Here is a 17,883-nt window from a genome sequence, read left to right as displayed (position 1 = left end):
CCTTCCTAATTTATAGGTGGACCACACACCCCGCCCTCTTAATTTAAAGATCTTTGTGAGTTTGGGTTCTCTCATTTGAGATGTTTGCTCGGGCCCTGCCCTGCCCTGTCCTGTTTTGGGAAAATTTGTGCTGTCGGTAGTCACCTGGACCAGTGGAAAATCTAGGATTCTGTTAGTCCTGGATTCAAATCCTGCTCTCACCTCTTCCCTAGCTGTGTGATTTTGTGGCCATTCCCCAACCTCTCTGATTGCTCATTTCCTGGGCAGTGTTTTATGATTTTGCTTTTGAGACGGAGTCTTGCTCTGTCTTCCAGGCTGGAGTGCGGTGGTGCAACCTCGACTCACTGCAAGCTCCACCACCCGGGTTCAAGTGATTCTCCTGCCTCAGCCTCCTGAGTAGCTGGGATTACAGGCACCCGCCACCACGCCCGGCTAATTTTTGTATTTTTGCTGGAGACAGGGTTTCTCCATGTTGGCCAGGCTAGTCTCGAACTCGACCTCAAGTGATCCACCCACCTCTGCCTCCCAAAGTGCTGGGATTATAGGCGTGAGCCCCTGCGCCCAGCCAGGCTGAGCTGTTTTTTTGTCTACCTAGGTAATGTTTTCTCAGTGCCTGCCCTGTATGAGGCATTGTTTTGGGTAGAGTGGTTCTTCCTAATGTCCCGCCATGGCCACTCCAGCCCTCAAAGTGAGAGTTGACAGACCCTGGTGTTTGGGCTGTGGGAAGGTGAGCAGGAGCCCCAGCCATAGTCGCTATCCTTCGTGGATCCCTCAGAAAAGATGTCTCAGCATGGCTGGGAAGAAAACCCCGGGGCAGTGGGGCAGCCGCCCATGGGAGATGCCAGGTCCTCGGTGCGTGGGAGTGCAAGCAAGAGTGCTATGTGTGCAGAACCCCAAATCACAGCCAGGTGCGGTGGCTCATGCCTGTAATCCCAGCACTTTGGGAGGCCAAGGCGGGTGGATCACTTGAGGTCATGAATTCCAGACCTGCCTGGCCAACATGGTGAAACCTCTTCTCTACTAAAAATACAAAAATTAGCTGGGCATGGTGACGTGAGTCTGTGGTCCCGGTTACTTGGGGGGCTGAGGCAGGAGAATTGCTTGAAGCTGGGAGGCAGAGTGGTTGCAGTGAGCCAAGATCACACCACTGTACTCCAGCCTGGGCGACAGAGCAAGACACTGTCTCAAAAGAGAAAAGAAAAGAAAAAAAAACCCAATCAGCAAATCTGGGGCAAGAAGCATTCAGGAGAGCTGGACTCGGGACACAGGACTTTTCAGGAAACATGAACCATTTATTTTACTTACATTTTCCATTTTTGTATGTAGTTCAGGAAAGAAAAGTGCTCAAAACCTGTGTCCAAAAGAGTATTTAAAAAGCCCTTTCTCACAGTGGCTACTCTGTAATCCCAGCACTTTGGGAGGCTGAGGCTGGAGGATTGCTTGGGGTCGGGAGTTCCAGATCAGGTGCGGTAGTATTCAAGACCCTGTCTCTGCACAAAATTTAAAAAATTAGCCAGGTGTGATGGCGTGTGCCTGTAGTCCCAGCTACTGAGGAGGCTGAGGTGGGAGGATCACTTAAGGCCGGGAGTTCCATACCAGGCAGGACAAGATAGGACCTCCCACCCCAATCTATGCAAAAATTTGAAAAAATTAGCCAGGTGTGATGCCATACCCCTGTGGTCCCAGCTACTCAGGAGGCTGAGGTGGGAGCATCGCTTGGGGCCAGGAGTTCCAGATCAGGCAGGGCAACATAGCAAGACCCCATCTCTGCAAAAAGTTAAAAAAAATTAGCCAGGTGTTCCGAGCTCCTCAGAAGGCTGAGATGGGAGGATTGCTTGGGGCCAGGAGTTCCAGATCAGGCAGGACAACATAGCAAGACCCCATCTGTGCAAAAAATTAGCCAGTTGTGATGATATGCCTATTGTCCCAGCTACTCAGGAGGCTGAGGTGGGAGGATCACTTGGGGCCTGGAGTTTCAGATCAGGCGGGGCAACATAGCAAGACCCCATCTCTGCAAAAAATTTTAAAAATTAGCCAGGTATGATGGTGTACACCTGTAGCCGCAGCTGTTCAGGAGGCTGAGGCAAAAGAATTGCTTGAGGCCAGGAGGTCAAGGCTGTGGTGAGCCATGATTGTGCCACTGCATTCCAGCCTGGGTGATAGAGTGAGACTCTGTCTCAAAAAAAAAAAAAAAAAAAAAAAAGCCCTTTCAAGTAAGAATTCTTCATGACAAGAAAATTCAGACCAGTTTAAGTGACAGTGTTTTTTATTTTTTCCTTTCCAATAAAATATGGGAATTGCTGGAGATTGATAGGGGAGGGGAATAGAGAATGGGAGGCTCTGGGCGTGAATGATGGGAGGGGAAGTCAGGGAAGGCTTCCTGGAGGAGGTGGCAGTGGCGGCTGATCTAAGAAGTGAAGGTAGAGTAGGAGTTAACTGGACAGTGAGGGGAGGGAAGAGTGTTGTAGGCAGATGGAACAGCATGGGCAAAAGCTTCCCACACAAGGTCTTTGTGAAGCATTTGTGGCCTGCACTGGGCCTAGCATATAGTAGGTGCTCACTAAATGCATCATGGTAGATACTCAGTTGGTGGGCCCTGTCCTCAGTCCCAAATCTGAATGACGCCATGTGGGTGTTGCTCTCCAGCAACTGCATTCTGAATGACCCAAGGCTCAGAGTTTTGAGGTTCATCTGAAGCCCCTGAACTAATCGCCCGTTGAGCAGGGATAACCTGTGATGGCTCGAATCTTCAGCTCCCTGCCCCAGCTACTAACAAGGCTCTGTCCTCAGGCACACAGTGGGCTTGAAAGGCGGAGAAACAGCTGGGTGTGGTGATTCATGCCTGTAATCTCAGGCACTTTTGGAGGCCAAGGCAGGAGGATCGCATGAGCCCCAGAGTTTGAGACCAGCCTGGGCAACATAGTGAAATGCTGTTTCAAAAAAAAAGAAAAAGTTTTTAAATAAATAAGAAAGGTGGAGAAACCCACATCAAACCGACATTAGTGAAAAGCCGGGGAGTTGATCGGCTCTTGAACCAAAAAGGCTGATGTTAGAATGGACCACCTTCAGGCATAGCTGGATCCGGGGGCTCAAACGAGAAAAGCAGATCCAGAGAGATTGAGCCATTTGTACCTGAGGCTGCACAGCTAAGAGGAGGCCAAATCACCATGCAGACCCTGGATTGCTTTGAATCCAAAGTTCATGCTGCTTAGCATGACTCAGAAGGTTGACCCAGGTCAGAGGTCATGACCCTATCTTACCGAGGTTTGTGGAAGGGAAGTGACATGCTTAAGGTCACACAGTGTTCAAGGAGCAGAGACTGGCACTGAACTCAACGCTGAACCTGTGGTCTTGATTGATTGATTGAGACAGGGTCTTGCGCTGTTGCCCAGGCTGGAATGCAGTGGCTGTGTGATCACTGCAGCCTCGACCTCCTGGGCTCAAGCGATCCCTCCACCTTAGCCCACTGAGTAGCTGGGACTACACACACACGCCACCATGCCTGCCTGGCTAATTTTTTAATGGTTTTTTTAAAATTTTATTTATTTTTATTTTTTTGTGGAGAGAGAGAGAGAGTCTCGCTGTGTTGCCCAGGCTGGTCTTGAATTGCTGGGCTCAAGCAATCCACCTGCCTCAGGCTCCCAAAATGCTGGGATTACAGGTGTGAGTTACTGTATGCCCAACAAACCTGTGGTCTTAGAACCACGTCATAGGGTTTCTCCGTAAGCATGGATTGAACGATGGGTTGGTTCCGCTGAGGCAGGAAGGAGAAAAGGCTCTCCAGGGGCTGCCTTGACCTTGGGCCAGGCCCTCCCCACTCATCTAAGAAGCGCCCACCCCAGCCCCTCCTGCCGCCTGCCCCCGATGGTCATGACATTTCCTGTTCTCTTGATAAACACATCACACAGACAGGTAGGGAGGTCCCCGCCGACTCTGGCTCAGTGCCAGCCGTGGGCCCCGGCCAGGCCTGCCCATCTCTGTCACAGGAGGAAATGAGAATGGCAGCGAATTGTTCTCCGACGAGCCAGCCTCCTCGCTCCTCAACACCCGATTTCCTTCGCGTGTGTGCTGACTGCATGGATTCCCCAGTGAGCATTGTCCAACCTATTCCTGTGCAATGGACCGCTCTCTGAGTCCCACCATCTCCTCCTGGGCACGCCCCATCTCTGCTCACTTTGCCCTTGAGCATCTCCAGGGCATTTATTAGGCGTCCACCGTATATACCAGGGATCGGGCGGAGGCTATCAGCGAGTGTTGTCACTAAATCCCAGGCCAGGACTGGGCGCGGTGGCTCATGCCTGTCATCCCAGCACTTTGGGAGGCTGAGTCAGGCGGATCATCTGAGGTCAGGGGTTCGAGACCAGCCTGGCCAACATGGTGAAAGGTCTAAAATTTTCCTTCAGACCCTAAGGAAAGCTTCTGTGTGTTCAGAAAACAACCATTGTGTCCTTTCTGGGCCCAGGACCCTGCTAGGGGCCTAGAGCTCCATCACTGGATACTTATTGAGCACCTCCTGTATACCAGGCCCTGATCCTTGCAGGGTCAGGTGTTGGGAACAGAGTGATGGAGAAGACAGAGGGAAAAACCCTTCTCTTGTGGAATGCATCAGAAGGACAATAAACAAATAGGGGCCGGGCGCAGTGGCTCAGCCTATAATCCCAGCATTTTGGGAGGCCAAGACGGGCGGATCACCTGAAGTCAGGAGTTCAAGACCAGCCTGGCCAACATGGCGAAATGTCATCTCTACTAAAAATACAAAAGGCCGGGCGCGGTGGCTCACACCTGTAATCCCAGCACTTTGGGAGGCTGAGGCAGGCAGATCACGAGGTCAGGAGATCAAGACCATCCTGGCCAACACGGTGAAACCCCATCTCTACTAAAATACAAAAAATTAGCCTGGCATGGTGGTGTGCGCCTGTAGTCCCAGCTACTCAGGAGGCTGAGGCAGGGGAATCTCTTGAACCCGGGAGGCAGAGGTTGCAGTGAGATCGTGCCACTGCACTCCAGCCTGGCAACAGAGCAAGACTTGGTCTCAAAATAATAATAATAAATAAAAATACAAAAATTAGCTGGGTGTGGTGGTACAAGCCTATAGTCCCAGCTAGTCAGGAGGCTGAGGTGGGAGGATCACTTGAGCCCAGGAGTTCAAGGCTGCAGTGAGCTGAGATTGCATCACTGCACTCCAGCCTGGGTGACAGAGTGGAGACTCTGCCTCAAAAAACAAAAACAAAAACAAAAGCCATAAAGCAAATAGATTAAGTATGTGTTAAGGATCTACTGTATGCCATGCCTTTAAGAAAAATAAAGTTGGCCACGCGCAGTGGCTCATGCCTGTAATCCCAGCACTTTGGGAGACCAAGGCGGGTGGATCACTTGAGGTGAGGAGTTTTGAGACCAGCCTGGCCAACATGGTGAAACCCTGTCTCTACTAAAAATACAAAAATTAGCTGGGTAGGGCGGTGGTGGGCGCCTGTAATCCCAGCTACTCGGTAGGCTGAGGCAGGAGAATCGCTTGAACCTGCCGAGGTTCCCAGGAGGCGGAGGTTGTAGTGAGCCAAGATCACGCCACTGTACTCCAGCCTGGGTGATAAAGACTCCATCTCAAAAAAAGAAAAGAAAAAAGCCAGAGGAATTGGTTGGTGGCAGGGAGGGGCTCTTTTAGCTACAGTATCAAGACCGGCCTCCCATTAGAGGTGACATTTCAGTAAGACCTGCAGGAAAAAGAGAATGATGTTTGCTGATATCTGACGGGAGGGTGTTCCAGGCAGAGGGCACAGCCCGTGCAAAGGCCGTGAGGCAGGACCGCACCTGGCGTGTTGGAGGAACAGCAAAGAGGCCCGTGTGGCTGGAGCAGGGGGAAGAAGGGGAGGAGTGGAGGGCAGGGAGAGGACAGAGCAGGTTGTGCAGGACCTTGTGGGGCACCAGGAGGGCTTGGGCGTTTACTCTGAGGGAGGTAGGAGCCATGGAGGGCTATGGGCAGAGGAGGAACCAGCCCTGACCCAGGTGCTCACAGGTGACCCCTGGCTGTTGCAGAAAGGACAGACTGGGGGCGATGAGTGCAGATACTGGGGGACCAGGGCAGAGGGGACAGCACAGATCCAGGCCAGGGAGGATGGGGCTGGACCAGGCGAGGGCGGAGGAGGGGTTGTATTCTAGAAGGATTTTGCAGAAGGGTTGGCTGGATTCTCCCAAGTGGTTGGCTGCAGGGTAGGGTTGAGATGAGTCAAGAACGACTCCCAGGCCTCTGTCCTGAACGTCGTAAAGACGGAGAAGATGAGCTGAGGTGGCGAAGATGGTGAGAGAGGCAGGCATGGAAACGCCCCCATTAGCAGGACACCTGCTGAGGTTCCCCGGAGGCGGTGGGCTGGCTCTCCCTGGAGACATGGAGTTGGCAACTCCTGACTTAGCCCATGGAGGGGGGGGGTTTTCAGGTGCTGCAAGCAAGCCAGTGGCCCTGGGCAAGGTACAGCGTATCCTCAGCCACAGTTTCCCCATCTGAGAAAAATAACTGACACAACAAAATGAGTTAATATGCGTCGAGCACTTAGAGAGTGGCCTGCGTAGACAGGGCCCTGGGAGGGGCTGTGGGCTACTCACTTGGGGTTGGATGGGGCTAGAGGTTAGGACAGGAGGGGAAGGTCTAATTTGCAGATCAGGGGGCTCAAGCCCAGAGAGGTTAAGGCACTTGCCCAAGGTCACACAGCATGTGGCACAGGCTCAACCCCACTAAGGGGCCTGCACACTCTGCTCACCACCAGAGCCAGCCAAACCCCCCTCCCTTCTTTTCTCTCCACCCCCGGAGCTGCCAGCTCCAGTTTTTGGTGGTTTCCAGGCTCCCCTTAGTTCCCACTTGGCACTCACCTCCCACCTCAGCACACTCTGAGCCCAGGGCCTAGTGCCAGGCAGGCTGGAGGGCCAGGGGGGTCTTGGTGAGCATCCTCCACTTTTATACCCAGGGTTCCTTTTGCCTCCCCCCAACCCCGTACCCCACCCGTGCTCCTGCTAATGAAGGGAGAGGAACGGGAGGGAGCAAGCAAAATTATATACACACGAACATACAAAAATTAGTTTAGGATCCGGGCCAAAAACCACTTGCGCTTGGCCAGGCATTGTGGGTAATTCATTGCTGATTACCATAAAAGCCATAGCCCGGCTGACAGGCGGCTGCGGGGCTTTTGTTTAAGATTCTGATGAATATATAATCTCTCCCCCCGCCTGGAGCCCACGGTTCCCCTATCCCCCAAGGCTGCCAGGTCCCTGCCCACCCTGCTCCCTTCCTCCACTGCTGAACCTGAGTCTGCAGGTTCCCCGAGGGGCTGGCAGCCACCTCTGCCCCATGGAGTCTGTCCCTGAGACTGCGTCGGTGAAGCTTGGCTTGGCACTCGATGCTCACCACCAGCCACAACTAGCCCAGGCCTTGCACTGTGGCTGCTGCCCTGGGCCTGATTCCCTCTCTTCCATGTGGATGTCCTGGGCTTCAGCTGTTTGCTTGGCCCCATGCTGGGGCTGGGGACACTATAGTGACTTATGCAGATAGAATCCTTGCCCTTAAGGAGTCTGGGGGGACGATGGATGATTAGACGGGCATTTATCCATAGTTAAAGAGTTCCCATCTCCTGCCCAGGAGATGCAAATTAAAACAAGATATAATTTCTCGCCCATCCATGTAGCAAAACTGTTTGAAGTGTGGTGTTATCCAGGGTGGCAGTGTCGAGGGGAACCAGGCCCTCCAGGCACGGCTGGCAAGAGATGAAATCGGCATCTCTGTGACACCATGTCTTTTATTTTTAATGTATTGTTCTGGCCAGATAATGCATACACATGGGATACAATTGAGAATGCAGAGAAAAATGCATGGTGGAGAGTCTCTACCTGCCGCTCCCGGACCCCCTCCCCTGTCTCCTTCCCCAGTAGCAGTCTCTTCCCAGAACAGGGGTCAGTAGTTTTTCCATAAAGGGCCACCTTGTAAATCTTTCCAGCTTTGCCGGCTGGACAATCTCTGTCTACTACTCGACTCCACCATTGGAGCGTGAAAGCAGCCATAGATAAATACATAAACTGGTGGGCGTGGCTATGTGCCAATAAAGCTTTATTTATAAAAACAAACGGTGGGCCGGATTTGGCCCCCAATGTGGCGATGATAAAAATGGGCTCCGTCTACGCACCATGGTATAGTCGCCCTGAGCCGAATGTGGCTATTGAGTGTTTGAAATGTGTCCAGTGCAACCGAGGAACTGAATTTTAAATTTTATTCCATTTTATTCCATGTAAATTTAAACAGCCACATACGGCTTGTGGCTACCGTTTTGAAGAGCGCAGTTTATCTAGAAATCTTCTGTGAACATTTAGTAGGCGGCTGGATTTATATTCCTTTGTTTAACCAAATGGCAGCATCTTTTACATGCTGTTCTGTACCTTGTTTTTTTTTCCCCCCGACTTAAAAATGTAGTATCTCAAAAGTAATTTTGTAATTGCACATCTGGTATTCTCATTCCTTTTCACAGCTGTGATACTGATCTCATAACACTAAAAGATACTAATCTCTGATCATTTATTGACCCCTTGTACTGTTATTTTTATTTATTCATTCATTTATTTATGTATATTTTTGAGATGGAATTTCGCTTTTATTGCCCAGGCTACAGTGCAATGGCATGATCTCAGCTCACTATAGCCTCCGCCTCCTGGGTTCAAGCAATTCTCCTGCCTCAGCATCCCGAGTAGCTGGGATTACAGGTGCCGGCCACCGCACCTGGCTAATTTTTTTGTATTTTTTTTTTTTTTTTTTTTTTTGAGACGGAGTCTTGCTCTGTCGCCCAGGCTGGAGTGCAGTGGCCGGATCTCAGCTCACTGCAAGCTCTGCCTCCTGGGTTCAAGCCATTCTCCTGCCTCAGCTTCCCGAGTAGCTGGGACTACAGGCGCCCACCACCTCGCCCGGCTAGTTTTTTGCATTTTTTAGTAGAGACGGGGTTTCACCGTGTTAGGCAGGATGGTCTCGATCTCCTGACGTTGTGATCCACCCGTCTCGGCCTCCCAAAGTGCTGGGATTACAGGCTTGAGCCACCGCGCCCGGCTTTTTTGTATTTTTAGTAGAGACAGAGTTTCGCCATGTTGACCAGGCTGGTCTCGAACTCTTGACCTCAGATGATCTTCCCGCCTCAGCCTCCCGAAGTGCTGGGATTACAGGCTTGAGCCACCGCGCCCGGCCCTTGTATTGTTATTTACTTAGCCAGTCTCCTATTGATAGATGTTTCGGTTGCTTCAAATCTTTTGCTGTGAGGACTTTTTCCACATGTCTTTTCACAGGAAAGTATCTGCCAGGTAGATTTCTAGAGGTGGTGTTATCAGGCCTAAAGAGAATGTATAAGCTTAACTTCGGAAGATAATAGCCAATGGTCTCCTTGGGGACTGTTAGGACCTACTCATTTCCGACTGTGTAGGAGGGGAACCTGCTTGTTTAGAACAAGCTGTAACCCGACCTTCCACCCCAGCTGCCCTTTTCTGGACACCAGTGCGAGACAAAAATCCTTCCCCAAGGGGACCTGGGAGATATCGGTCTGGAGATTCACCGTGGCATTGGGTGAGGTTGGGAAAAAATGGAGGCGACCAAAGTGTCCACAGGGAATTGGGTGATATATGACACAGCCTTGTCATGGAAGATCATACCACAGGCAAGAAGAGGCCTGGGCTGTGTGCTCAGTAGTTACAAGTCGTGTGAGGAACCGCCATGAAACAGAATGATATCATTTTCACATACCAAAAAAAAAAAAAAAATCACCCTGGGCCAGGCGTGGTAGCTCATGCCTGTAATCCCAGCACTTCGGGAGGCCGAGGTGGGCGGATCATTTGAGGTCAGGAGTGCGAAACCAGCCTGACCAACATGGTGAAACCCCGTCTCTACTAAAAATACAAAAATCAGCCAGGCGTGGTGGTGCACACCTGTAATCCCAGCTACTCGGGAGGCTGAGGCAGGAGAACTGGTGGAACCCGGAAGGTGGAGGCTGTAGTGAGCCAAGAACACGCCGCTGTACTCCAGCCTGAGTGACAGAGTGAGACTCCATCTCAAAAAAAGGAAAAAAAAAAAAAAAAGACCTCGTATGCTAGAGTTACCTTTGGTCAATAACTACCTGAGGAAAAGACATAAAGATAGATGCGAATGGCAGAGGTTGCTTCTAGGAGAGCATCAGAGGGACTGTCCCTTCCTCCTTTCCTCAAGTATTTGTGCCTACTGTGTTGCTGGTTCTCTCTGTTCCAGGCATGAGGAATTTGCCTTTAAAAAAATATATATATATTTATTTATTTATTTATTAGAGGTGGGATCTCACTTTTTCACCCAGGCTGGAGTGCAGTGGCAGGATCATTGCTCATTGCAGCTTCAAACTCCTGGGCTCAAGCTGTCCGACCACTTCAGCCTCCCAAAGTGCCAGGATTAGAGGCATGAGCCACCGTGTCCAGCTTCTAGGCACAAGGATTTTTTTTTTTTTTTTTTTTTTTTTGAGACAGGGTCTCACTCTCTGTCACCCAGGCTGGAGTGCAGTGGCGCTGTCATAGCTCACTGCAGCCTCGACTTCCAAGGCTCAGGTCATCCTCCTGCTTCAGCCTCCAGAGTAGCTACAACCACAGGCATGCCCCACCCTGCCTGGCTAATTTTTGTGTTTTTTTTGTAGAGATAGGGTCTCGCTGTGTTGCCCAGGTTGGTCTTCAACTCCTGGCCTCAAGTGGTTCTCCTTCCTCAGCCTCCCAAAATGCTGGAATCACAGGCATGAGCCACCATGCTCGGCAAATAATAGCAGTTTTGAGGAGATTTAGTGTGCCTAGATGGTGGGACAAGCCCGGAATAATAGCTGGTGTGTTCACTGAGCACCTTCTGTATGCCCAGCTCAGTTCTGAGTGCTTGGCCCCTGCTAAGTGCTTGATAGGGGTTTTTATGTCTTGGGGAGATGGGGTTGGGTCTAGATCCTAATACCTGTTCAGGGAGACCACCTTATCCTACCTGGTACCTGAGAGCTTGGGGAGCCACCTAGAGAGGCCATGCCCTCACCTGAGCTCTGGGGGGCCGTGGGAAGTTCTGCCACCCACCCCCCAGCAGCCCCCCATGTCCCTTAGTTGCCTCTCATGTGGGATAGGACCTGGCCCAGGGTCCCCACCCTCTCCTTTTCTGTTTTGTTCAGGGCTAATGAGGTTTCCTCTTCTGCACCTCTCTTGCCTCCAGACCTTGGCTTATGCTGTTCCTTATACCTGGGACACCCTTCCTGCTCCCCAACACCCCTGTCCCAGCGCAGCGCGATTTCTGCCATCCTTCTCATCTTAGACCTCACCTCTTCCTGAAAGCCTTGTGACATCCCCCATTACAGCCCTGATCTCTTTTTGTTTTTTGTTTATAGAGACAGAGTCTCCCTGTCACCCAGACTGGAGTGCCGTGGTGCGATCTCGGCTCACTGCAACCTCCACCTCCCGGGTTCAAGTGATTCTCTTGCCTTAGCCTCCTGAGTAGCTGGGACTACAGGCATGCACCACCACACCTGGCTAATTTTTGTATTTTTATTTTGTTTTTTTGAGACAGAGTTTCTTTCTTTTCACTCAGGCTAGAGTACAATAATGTGATCTCGGCTCACTGCAACCTCTACCTCTCAGATTCAAGCAATCCTCCTGCCTCAGCTTCCCAAGTAGCTGGGATTACAGGCACCTGCCACCGTGTCTGGCTAATTTTTTTTGTATTTTTAGTAGAGATGGAGTTTCACCATGTTGGCCAGGCTGGTCTTGAACTCCTAACCTCAAGTGATCCGCCTGCCTCGACCTCCCACTCAAAGTGCTGGGATTACAGGAGTGAGCCACCGCGCTCAGCCCATGGCCCTGACCTTTTTTGTTGTTGTTTGTTTCCGAGACGGAGTCTTGCTCTGTTGCGCAGGCTGGAAGGCAGTGGCGCAGTCTCGGCTCACTGCAATCTTGGTGCAGTCTCGGCTCACTGCAATCTCCGCCTCCTGGGTTCAAGCGATTCTCCTGCCTCAGCCTGCCAAGTAGCTGGGACTACAGGCACACACCACCACGCCCAGCTATTTTTGTTTTTGTTTTTGTTTTGAGACGGAGTCTTGCTGTGTCGCCCAGGCTGGAGTGCAGTGGTGACACCTCAGCTCACTGCAAGCTCCACCTCCCAGACTCACGCCGTTCTCCTGCCTCAGCCTCCCGAGTAGCGGGGACTACAGGCGCCCGCCACCACGCCCAGCTAATTTTTTGTATTTTTAGTAGAGACGGGGTTTCACCATGTTAGCCAGGATGGTCTCGATCTCCTGACCTCGTGATCCACCCGCCTCAGCCTCCCAAAGTGCTGGGATTACAGGCGTGAGCCACCGCGTTGTTGTTGTTGTTGTTTTTTGTATTTTTAGTAGAGATGGGGGTTTTACCATGTTGGCCAGGCTGGTCTCAAACTCCTGACCTTGTGATCTGCCTGCCTTGGCCTCCCAATGTGTTGGGATTACAGGCGTGAGCCACCACGCCTGGCCAAGACCTGACCTTTAACTTCCAGGGCCCCCTGTCTGCCTCCCACAGTCGTCTTGTGTCCTTAGTACCCAGCCCAGAGCCTGGTATACAGTAGGTGCCTTATACATGCTGGAGGGGTGCTGAGAGACGAATCATTACGAGGTGTGACAGTTGTTCTTTTTTGAGACAGAGTCTCCCTCTGTCGCCCAGGCTGGAGTGCAGTGGCCGGATCTCAGCTCACTGCAAGCTCCGCCTCCCGGGTTTACGCCATTCTCCTGCCTCAGACTCCCCAGTAGCTGGGACTACAGGCGTCTGCCACCACGCCTGGCTCGTTTTTTTTTTTTTGTATTTTTTAGTAGAGACGGGGTTTCACCGTGTTAGCCAGGATGGTCTCGATCTCCTGACCTCGTGATCCGCCCGTCTCGGCCTCCCAAAGTGCTGGGATTACAGGTTTGAGCCACTGCGCCCGGCCAACAGTTTTTCATTCCTCAAATGCTGACATGGCATGGAGGGCCATGGCCTCCGCACTTCTGTTTATTTTATTGTTGTTATTAACCTCTGTCTTCCCGGTTCAAGCGATTCTCCTGTCTCAGCCTCCTGAGTAGCTGGGATTACAGGCACACACCACCACACCCAACTAATTTTTTGTATTTTTAGTAGAGACGGGGTTTCACCATGTTGACCAGGCTGGTCTCAAACTACTGACCTCAAGTGATCCACCTGCCTTGGTCTTCCAAAGTGCTGGGATTACAGGCGTGAGCCACTGCAACCTGCACTCCTGTTACTCCTCAAATCCCACCCCTGCTCACTCACTCGGCCCTCTCTCCACACCAGCCCCCCTCTTTATCCAGAACTTCGTGTGTTCATCCTCACCTCGGGGCCTTTGCACGTGCTGTGTCCTCTGCCCCTGTCTTTCCATGGCTGTCCCCATCTGTCGCTGTCTCCCCGGAACAGAAACCCTGAGAGGTTATCTGCCTTGATCTCTACTGTGTCCCCAGCATTCAAGACAGCCCTAGCACACAGTGGGTGCTGGAGTTTCAACTGTCACCAAAACCAAATCCCATCCTTGTGCAGGGGACCCAGAGGAATTAGGAGCTACACCGAGCCCTGCCTTTGGGACCTCCCTGGTTTGCGCCTCGGTTTCCTTCATCTTTACAGACTTTGAACCCACAAAAATCAGCCCCAGGCACCCAAGAGCCCATTTTCCCTGGTGCTTAGATGGGGAAACTGAGTCTTAGAGAGTGGCAAGGACTTATTCAGGTCCACACAGCTCCCTCAGGAAGAGAACCTGGGCTTCCTGCCTCCGGTGAGCTGTGGTTTTTGAAGTCAGGAACGCACCCCTAGGATGGGGCTGTTTGGGGGTGGCCTCTGGAGGAGGCATCCGGCAGCCTAGAGCTGCACACACCCGCAATGACTCCCTTTCAGTTCCTAACGTTAGGGAGGAAAGCCCAGGAAGATTCAGGGTGAGCTCAAACACTAACACCTGCCAATTTCTTTGTAACAAAATCCCATCCGGCTGCTGGTGTTCGCAACAGTATCCAATGGTTATGGGATAACTGGGTACTATTTTCATTGTAACAATGTTTCTGGTGACTTGCAAGGCAGGGCAGAATCTTCTGGGTCTTCCTTAGAGATACACAATACTGTCAAATTAGTTTCTAAAGTAAATTGGTTTAAGGAAAAGGCAGGAGGCAATGGCATGAAAATTGTTTCTAAACAGGGACTCGCTCTGTCGCCCAAGCTGGTATTTAGTGGCAGGATCTTAGTTCACCTGCAGCCTCAAACTCCTGGTCACAAGCAATCCTCCTGCCTCAGCCTCCCAAGTAGTTGGCAGTACAGACACATACCGCCATGCCCAGCTAATTTTTAATTTTTTTTTAGAGACGGGGGTCTCACTTTGTTGCCTAGATTGATCTTAAAGTTCTGGCTCAAGCAATCCTCCCACCTTGGCCTCCCAAGGCTGGCCATGCCCAACCTATATGAATGATTAAATGGGGGGCCGAGTGTGGTGGCTCACACCTCTAATCCTAGCATTTCGGGGGACCAAGTCAAGGCAGATCACTTGAGGTCAGGAGTTCAAGACCAGCCTGTCCAACATGGTGAAACCCCATCTCTACTAAAGATACAATAATTAGTCGGTGTGGTGGTGTGTACCTGTAATCCCAGCTACTCAGGAGGTTGAAGTGGGAGAACCGCTTGAACCTAGGAAGCAGAGGTTGCAGTGAGCCGAGATTGCCCCACTACACTCCAGCCTGAGCAACAGAGTGAGACTCCATTCATCCATCCATCAATCAATCAGTGGGGGGTATTGGGACATGGCAGAGTCATGAGCAAGGAGGGGAGGATTTGGGGGAGACCATGATCACCCTCCCTGGGGACTGGTGGGTGCAGAGCAGGAGGATGCGCTTGAACAAGAGACCCACAGGCATCTTGCAGAGAGGATGTGGCCAGATCCATTAAATGCACTTGCGGCCAGGCATGGTGGCTCACACATGTAATCCTGGCACTTTGGGAGGCTCAAACAGGCAGATCACCTGAGGTCAGGAGTTCAAGACCAGCCTGACCAATATGGTGAAACCCTATCTCTACTAAAAATACAAAAAATAGTTGAGCATGGTGGTGGGCACCTATAATCCCAGCTAATCGGGAGGCTGAGGCAGGAGAATCAATTGAACCCGGGAGCCAGAGGTTGCAGTGAGCTGAGATCACGCCACTGTACTCCAGCCTGGGTGACAGAGCGGACTCTGTCTAAAAAAAAGAAAAAAAAAAAAAGCAGCAACAACTTTAATGCACTCAACGCTGGCTCAAGGTGGGAGACGGTGGGCCTGGCAGGGGCCCAGGCTGGCAATGGGACCTGGCGGGGAGACCAGCCATTCTGTCCCTCCCCCGTCCCCCACTTTCGGCTGAGTCAGCACATTGGCACTGCGAAACTGACTCCGGCTATGGCCTGGAAGCCTTTTCCAAGTTTCTACCCTTGGGGCTAGAGCAGGAGCTCCCAGAGGATGCTTTGCTGGCCAGCCAGGGAGATCCAGGTTCAAAGCCCAGCAGTGTGGCTTTTGCTTTCTGGTTTTCCGTGTCCCCATGTTGGAAATGTGGAGTTTGGATATCCTAACGTGGCTGCCCGGGGAGTGAGAGTGGGTGGGGGACTGTGGCTGCAGACGGTACCTGCTGATCTCCGTGCCATTGGTCAGCACCTCCGGCCTCTGCAAGGCCTCTGAGCCATTCATGTCTTCACTCTTTCATCTCTGTATATTTTTATGGTAATTTTTTTGTTATATATATTTTGCCACCTTTTTTTTTGAGATGGAGTCTCACTCTGTCATCCAGGCTGGAGTGCAATGGTACAATCTCAGCTCACTGCAACCTCTGCCTCCTGGGCTCAAGCAATCCTCCTACCTCAGCCTCTCAAGTAGCTGGGATTGCAGGCATGCACCACTATGCCCAGCTAATTTTGGTATTTTTTGTTGAGATGGAGTCTCCTCCCTATGTTGCCCAGGCTGATCTCAAACACCTGGGCTCAAGTCATCTGTCCACTTCGGCCTCCCAAAGTGTTGGGATTACAGGCGTAAGCCACCACACCCAGCTCACTTCTTCATTTAGAAAGCATTTATTGAGCACATACTGTGTACTCGACCCTGGTGATGACCAAGACTGGCCTGACCCCATTCTCCCTGGCAGAACTGGCCGCAGAACTCTCTGCGGTGATAGAAGTCTGCTATGTGGGTTTCAGTACTCTGGCCACGAGCCACACTGGAAATGTGGCTGGTGTGACTTGAGAAGCAGAATTTTAAAGTTTACTTCATTTTTCTTTTCTGTTTTTTTCTTAACAGAGTCTCACTCTGTTGCCCAGGCTGTAGTGCTGTGGCATGGTCTCAGCTCACTGCAATGTCCACCTCCTGGGTTCTAGCAATTCTTGTGCCTCAGCCTTCCAGGTGGCTAAGACTACCGGTGTGCACCACCACACCCAGCTAATTTTTGTGTTTTTAGTAGAGATGGGGTTTTGCCATGTTGCCCAGGCTGGTCTCAAACTCCTGGCATCAAGCAATTCACCCACTTTGGCCTCCCAAAGCGCTGGGATTACAGGCATGAGCCACTGCACCCAGTCGCTAGTGATTCTTGTATTTGATAACTCAGACCCAGTGAATAAAGAGAGAGAATTTCAGGTGATGGTAAGATAAAGGGTGATGGGTGCTGCTTGAGCGAGGTGGTCAGCCAGGGCGCTTCTGAGAAGGTGATCCTTGAGGGAGAATGGAAGGGTGAGAAGGAAAGTGACATGAAAATGTAGAGGAACAGTGTTCCAGGCAGAGGCATAGCCCGTGCAAAGCCCTGGGGAGGACTGCACTTGGGGTACTGGAGGAACAGCGAGGAGGCACATGTAGCTGGAGCAGAGTGAGTGAGGGGGAGAGAGGGAGGAATAGAAGGCAGGGAGGGGATGGGCAGGTTGTATAGGCCCTTGTGGGCCACCAGGAAGACTTGGGCTTTGCCCCTGAGGGAGGTGGGAGCCATGGAGGGCTGTGGGCAGAGAAGGGACGGGACCTGACTCAGGTGCTCACCGGCACCATGTAGTGGGTGCTGTGGGGAGGACAGACTGTGAAGGGCGAGGGTGGGAGGCTGGCGACCAGGGCAGAGGTGACTGTGCTGGTCCAAGCAGGCAATAATCCAGCTGGATGGGTTGGGAAGGGAATATGGAGAAAGATGGACAAAGTGAGTAGAAATTTAGGAGGGAAACGTGAGAGTATTTCCAAACAAATAGCATATGGGGTGAGGGAGGAAGAGCATTGAGGGCCAGCTTTCAGGTTCTAGCCTGAGCCCCTGGAAGGATGGAGCTGCCGTCAGCAGAGTTGGGGAAGACATGGGAGGAATGGCTTTGCTGGATCCAGCCACGCCTGAAGGTGTCTCAAATTTTCCAGGAAGGGGAAGGTAGCCTGGCCTGTGGGGGCGGACAGGTAAAAAAGGCAGACATGGAGCTGGGGTGTGCCTGTGGTGGGCATCATGCCCGCTGCGGTGTGGCTGGCGGGTAGACCCGGCGCCAGGGCTGTGATGTGAACGTGGGTGAGGCAGGCTTCTGGCTGGTTGCACCCGCCCGTGCCCCGGGTCACAAATGCTGTGCTAGGTAGGAGGCGGGAGCCTTGGGCATGGGCAAGACCAGGGCAGGGAAACCAAAAGAAAGCTGCCCGACCAGTTTCTCTCTGGCTCTCGCAGCCAAGAGTACAGAGTTTGTACCTAAATGAAATGTCGGGGGCTTTTGGTGCCAAATATGAAGGAGGTGGGACAGACAGGCTGGGGGAGGGGGTCCTGCCCCGGTGTGCCAAGGGTATGGTTTTATCTAAGGGGCCCCCATCAGGAAAGGTTTAAAAGGCTTGAGAACAAAGTTACCCCTGCTTTGGAAGTTTCTTCAGGAGATGA

The 17,883-nt window shown here is 51.9% G+C and overlaps 1 protein-coding gene and 1 long non-coding RNA gene across 10 annotated transcripts in view; one reads left to right on the top strand and one right to left on the bottom strand.

Annotated features, from left to right (window-relative positions):
• Positions 1–17,883, top strand: part of PTPRS (protein tyrosine phosphatase receptor type S) — a 136,676-nt gene that overhangs the window by 23,397 nt on the left and 95,396 nt on the right. The window lies entirely within an intron of this gene.
• On the bottom strand, positions 6,431–10,089 carry LOC144337030 (uncharacterized). Its single transcript, XR_013409623.1, has 2 exons — positions 9,956–10,089; positions 6,431–8,668 (listed from the first exon to the last, which is right to left on the bottom strand). It is a non-coding gene; the product is annotated as an uncharacterized LOC144337030 (long non-coding RNA).

This window comes from Macaca mulatta, chromosome 19 (genome assembly GCF_049350105.2).
Source record: "Macaca mulatta isolate MMU2019108-1 chromosome 19, T2T-MMU8v2.0, whole genome shotgun sequence".
Lineage (NCBI taxonomy): Eukaryota > Metazoa > Chordata > Mammalia > Primates > Cercopithecidae > Macaca > Macaca mulatta.
The sequence above is the reverse complement of the archived record's forward strand: the minus strand, read 5'-3'. Positions and strand labels throughout refer to the sequence as shown.